Here is a 5,628-nt window from a genome sequence, read left to right as displayed (position 1 = left end):
AGAGGAAGTAGAGATGATCTTTAGCTTACCTGCACCTTAAGCTGTGCAATGGGAAAAGGTTCATGTTTTTCCTAAATAGAAATGGTCTGACTATTTAATAAAGGCAAATCATTTGTTATTTAATGTTTTTAAATGGTGTGGCCAATTTCAGCTCATGCAAGGTTGGATGCTTGCCAGGCAACTTGAGTCTGGTAATGGCTATTTTCTTTTTGATCTTTGGGGTGGACTGCAGGCATTCAATCATTTTTGTCAAATTCAGTATATTGTTTGCCTTCAGGTTTCCTTGGAAGCATCCGCTGTCAGTCTCTAGGGAGAGAACAGATTTGTCCGGGTAGCCTTGGAAATGCTTCTCGCTTAGCGTTATGCCAATTTGAAATATCAGGAAGGCTGTTTATACGAGTATAGAGAGTGGTTCAAGGAAGAAAGTGGGTCTGGATGAAGTGGCATCTACTCATGTCCTTTGTTCTGGTTACAAGACAAGCATCTCATCACAAGCCATTCTGACTTGGTCAGAATCTGAGGATATCTCAGTGTCTTCAGAAAGGGTTAATGGAAGCTGCAAGAGGACCTGTCTGTGGAACTTCTTGGTTAAGCACCTAATTCAGCTCATCAGAGTGTACCGGTTTCGGAATCACGGCCTTTTCCTGAACTAAGTAAGTCATGCTCCCTCAAACTGTACAGGATGTAGGGCGTTTATAACAGCCATTGTCATTCTGATCTTCAGCATATGCCAATAGACTATCAACCAATAAATACTGAGTGAATGAACAAAATGAGTTCTCTGCTTATGGCCGTTGATTTCCTGGTAGAACTCGCTTTTTTCTAGTGTCTACAGGAAATGTCTTCCTCATTTGTGTGTTTGTCTGCCAGGCCTGCCAGTTCTAAGTCAGCCACGGGACGGGTGGCGTTCAGAAGCATCCACCATGTGACATGTCCGGCAGATCAAAGCAGGGATTTCAGGGCTGACTGCAAGGGGAAATGGTTAGTAATTAATAAAAGGATGTGGAATTGGTCATGTTGACTGAAAGAGCCCAGAACCTTGGCGAAGGACTCCCAGAGGCTGCCAAGATAAAAAGAGTGGCTGCACTGAGTTATGTGTGAGTGAAGCTCGCAGGTGTTAATGCCACTGGGTAAGGGGAACAGAGTAAGAGATTTACTCTCACCCAGGCCACGGGCTCACCGATCGTAAGAGCCTCTGCCACGCTAGCCATAGTTTAGGTTTGTTTTTCAATGGAGCTGACAGGGGCCATTGGGACGTACCAAAACTTGATAATGATATTTAATTCTGAAAGCCAAGCTGTGGTTTCTCATTTGCCATTTCTGGCTTTGCAGTGCTTCATGTCAACATGTTTTGTTTCTAGATTTAGGATCAAAGAAACCTTTCTCTTGCACTTGCTCATTTCCCTCCCTGTGTGCAGTCCAACGCATCAATGAAACCGAATATATTCCCTGGGAATGTGAGAGCCTGCTGGTTTCTCCACCGTGGCTGTAGCTACTGCACACTTTTTTGGTATCTTGATGGTGAGGAGTAGAATGAGGGGACACAGATAATGGATGTTGGGAAAGAGTTTATTAGAGGTGAGAGCCATCTCAGCCAGGGACTGGTGAGTATGCCTGGTAAGTCTCAGTTAACAAGGTTGAGAGCTGTAGGTCTGTGTGCAACTCTGTGTGTGTGTGTGTGTGTGTGTGTGTGTGTGTGTGTGAGTGTGTGTCTATTCTTGGGAGTTGGCAAACAAATCATGGAACTGCCAAAGAAATTTCCACTGATTGGTTGGGAGACCTGTGAGCTTATAAATAGCCTCTTTGGGTTTGTGAGCCATTTTCCCAAGGGAACGATGATGTTTGATTCCTGTTGCCATCTTCATAAATATCTCAGGATGTGATGTTTCTGTAAGGAGTAGATTCTGTTGATTTGACCCAAGAGACAGTGCAATTTCTTGATTTCTGGATGATTTTTTCCCCCCTTGTTCTTTGCCCTTCTTCAGCCTTCTTCCAGCTCCTGCCAACCTCCTTCACATAGATCAATGCCATGGACATCGTGACAAGTTGGGGAAGCATGGACATTGGAATTTGCTGGTTCATCTTTGGGGGTTTAGAGAGAAGTTCCCAACCTTGGAGCAGACTTCAGCTTTATGGGTAATCTTGTATATTAAGAATGGTTTGAAGTAAATATGACAGATGTTGAAATAACAAGCAATTATGGGCATTGGGGACATGGATGTTTGCTAATTTCTCTGTATTTACCTGTAATTTCAAAGCACACAAATGTCACTTGCGGGAATGGAAGGCTGAAGTGGAGAGGGGTAAGAAATGACAGACAGATGTATGCTGGGCGCCTTCAGGTCTTGATGAACAAATGTCCACATCACCTGTCTATCAGCTTTTATGATGTGTATCAGGTTTTATTATGCCACATCATGCCGCATAGGAGCACCCCAAAACTCAGTGGCTGCAAATTACAATGAATCATGATCACTCATGTGTCTGTGGGCTGACTGGGTGGCTAGGCCATTCCGTCCCAGGGATCTGTCATCCTCCCCTGGCGTCGGGAGATTAACCACCGAGTTAGCTGGGGCATGTTCTCCTGGTGATGGCAGAGGGGCAGGAAGAAAATGGAAATGAGGGAGGCTGGGGAGCGGCACACTTTCCTTCCACCCACCAGCCGAGGTCAAGGAGGTCACATGACTGAGCCCAAGGTCAACGGGCAAGGAAATACAGTCTAGTTGCAGCAAAGCTGGGCAAGGGTGTGGACGTAGAGAGGGGCTAAGATTTGGCCAGTCTTAATATACTGTATATAGAGAGACTACATTCTCTATACAACATCGTATCTCTATAAATATAAACTATAACAATGTGATGCATTTTATTATAGTATGCACTGTATATAGTTAATAATATAGTACATATGATTCCATATATGGTCTTATATCCTATGTACATATGCGATTCCAGTGAGAACGCTCATATCTGGCCTTCTCAGAGTTCTTTTTGGCTCTAGCACTCTGATATGGTTAAGGCATTTGGAGCTTCTCTGTTACATGATGCTCTCCCTTGGAAAAGAAACAACATCCTAAACTTTTCTATTGTGATTTTTTTGATTCACTGGCTGCAGGTGTGTCCCAGGCAGCTTCTGGGGTCTGGAACCTCAGTCGTTTTCAGGTGCAGTCCTGCTAGCTTGAGCTGGAGGAGCCAGCCTGCATTTCCCTGAGATGAGAGTTTTTCCATGAAACTCTTAGAAGTAAGGACATTTTGCTTCCAGGTAGGAAATAGTATTACGTCTGAGGCAGCCATCTCTGTCCCCACCTTCTCCGTGAGGCTCTCCCAGCAGTGATGGGGCCATCTGCATCTCTCCTACCCCAGACCCCCCCGGTAGCATGCAACAAGGAGGCCACTGCGTGTGGCAGCCAGCATGGCCTGTCATCCTCTGTATCGGCTGGGCAATGTCTGGGCAGTGTAGGCAAACACCTCACTTTATAGCTGTTTGTTGCCTCTGAGTAAATATTACGGAACGAAGAGGTACTTCTCTAAGCACTGGGAATACTTTCTAGTGGGGAAGAGAGAGACAAAGAACTACTACCCACGGGGAGAATGAGGGTGCAGTGATGGAAGTGTGACTACACGTTGACTGTGGGGGCTCTTTTAGAAGGGGTAAGGGGGGGCCTCTCTGAGGAGATGACATTTAAATTGAGTTCAGCACGATGGGAAGGGATCAGTCACACAAAGAAATTTCCAGGTAGGGAGACCAGCAGGTGTCAACATCCCCAAAGAGTAACAATCTACCCTAAAACCTCCAACTTCCAAAGGCACTCTCCTCGGGCGCACCCTCACTTGCTTATGTTTCAAAGGAAAGCCTTCTTTCAAAATTCTTACAGAGCCCCTGAGTGCACTTGGAGGGCCTACTTCCAACAGAATTGGTTGTTTATTTAATTTTTTTAGTAGACTTTACTTTTTTTAGAGCAGTTTTGATACACGGCAAAATTGAGCCGAAGTTACAGAGAGGTCCCATATACTCCCCGCCGCCACCCAGGCACAACCACCCCCATTGTCAGCCTCCCCGCCACAGTGGTATGTTTGTTACAACTGATGGACATACACTGACACGTCATCATCACCCAGGGTCTACAGTTGACAGAGGACTCACTCTTGATGATGTGCATTCTGTGGGTTTGGACAAATGTGTAATGCCACGCAGCCTCCATTATAGAGGATGCAGAACAGTTTCACTGCCCTAAAAATCTGCTGATTGGTTCTGTTCGAGTACAGTGAAACCTCACAAGTGGCATTTACACAGCAAAAGAAGAACAAAGGAAAGGGGCCAGGGCAGCTTTTTTCCCCTTTCTTTAAGATCGTAAAGGTCTTTCACGCGTGGAAAGGAGGCTTTTATTAACTAGGCATTTGTATCATAAACATAATTCCCAGACAAGCAGGAAAGTCCCAGAATTCTGAGTCACTGATGTCTGAATAGATGTTTTGTAAGGCCAAGCATTTGCTTTTACAAATAAAGCATTGATGAACTAAACAGTTGCTTGAAATGAATAGGGAAACTTTTGAAATGGGCACTTGGCCTTCAGAAGGCAGTGCTGTGATTTATAACAACTTTTTCCTCTTTAATCTGTATTTGCCTTACAAGAAAATCTCTCTTTTTGCTCACACATCTTCACCCATGCCTGGTGTGAGGAGCCCTGGATCTGCAAATAGCAAAACAATTAAACACAATTTCATGTGAAAAAACAAGCTATCCACGACATACATGCCAGTTATTGATCCTTCGTTTGTGGGATACAGGGCTGCAGTGGTGTCTTTTCTCATGATGGGAGGTACAAGAAAACGAGGCAGGATTCTGCTTGTGAAATACAGTTTTGTCAGGAGTAAGATCGGTGTGGTTTATTTCTTATTTGGGGCTGCTGGTAACACAACTGAGATGTTTTAATACATGTGTGCACTGCAGTAATAGAAAGGTGGAGAACAGGAACTGGAGAGGGTTCAGAGAGGGGCAGAGAATCAGGTATGTGAGGCTCTAGGCTCTGATTTATATTTATAAGAACTAAATACCTCATGAGGACTTGGCCTTCCCAACAGCAAATGATGGGAAACACTAGCTAACCACACATACTTGTAGGGAATGAGATAAAAAAAAAGAGAGAGAGAGAGAATAATTGAGTTTGGGATGAGAGCTAGAGATGGGTTGGGAACTCAATGGATGGAAGTTAGGGAGATAGGAGAGCCTCCTTGTGAAAATAAGGTCATAGAGCTTCAAATTTAAGTACCGAGGACCTGGGGCTAAGTACCCTTTTCCCTCTCTCCCTACCCTAAACTTTCCATTTTTTTTAACCCTTCCAAGCAGATTATCCATTGACTCATACTGCCCGTCTGGGCAAGGAAGTCCATTCCGAGAGACCTCGCCCTTCCCCCCCACCCCCCATCATGGAGATAAGGGGATCCTGCTGTCTGTCCCAGGAGGCTGGGGAGGAGAACCATGGCCTAAACATGTAGGCACAGCTCCCACAGCCATTAGGAATCTCCAAGTCCTCTTCTGTTGTTCAATGGGAGGGAATCGTTCTCCGCGCTGAGTCTGTAGGTCCTGGAGGAGGGTCTTAAAGCTCATCTGATCTCTCACCTGATGCAGGA

At 45.1% G+C, this 5,628-nt stretch overlaps 1 long non-coding RNA gene across 1 annotated transcript; it reads left to right on the top strand.

The window, feature by feature from the left end:
- Positions 1–1,494: 1,494 nt before the first annotated feature.
- Positions 1,495–5,396, top strand: LOC117033481 (uncharacterized). The gene is made up of 4 exons (XR_004424884.1): positions 1,495–1,604; positions 1,986–2,136; positions 3,113–3,259; positions 5,345–5,396. It is a non-coding gene; the product is annotated as an uncharacterized LOC117033481 (long non-coding RNA).
- Positions 5,397–5,628: the final 232 nt, after the last annotated feature.

The sequence above is a fragment of the Rhinolophus ferrumequinum genome, chromosome 2, assembly GCF_004115265.2.
Source record: "Rhinolophus ferrumequinum isolate MPI-CBG mRhiFer1 chromosome 2, mRhiFer1_v1.p, whole genome shotgun sequence".
Classification (NCBI taxonomy): Eukaryota; Metazoa; Chordata; class Mammalia; order Chiroptera; family Rhinolophidae; genus Rhinolophus; species Rhinolophus ferrumequinum.
This window is presented reverse-complemented; position numbering and strand designations above follow the sequence as displayed.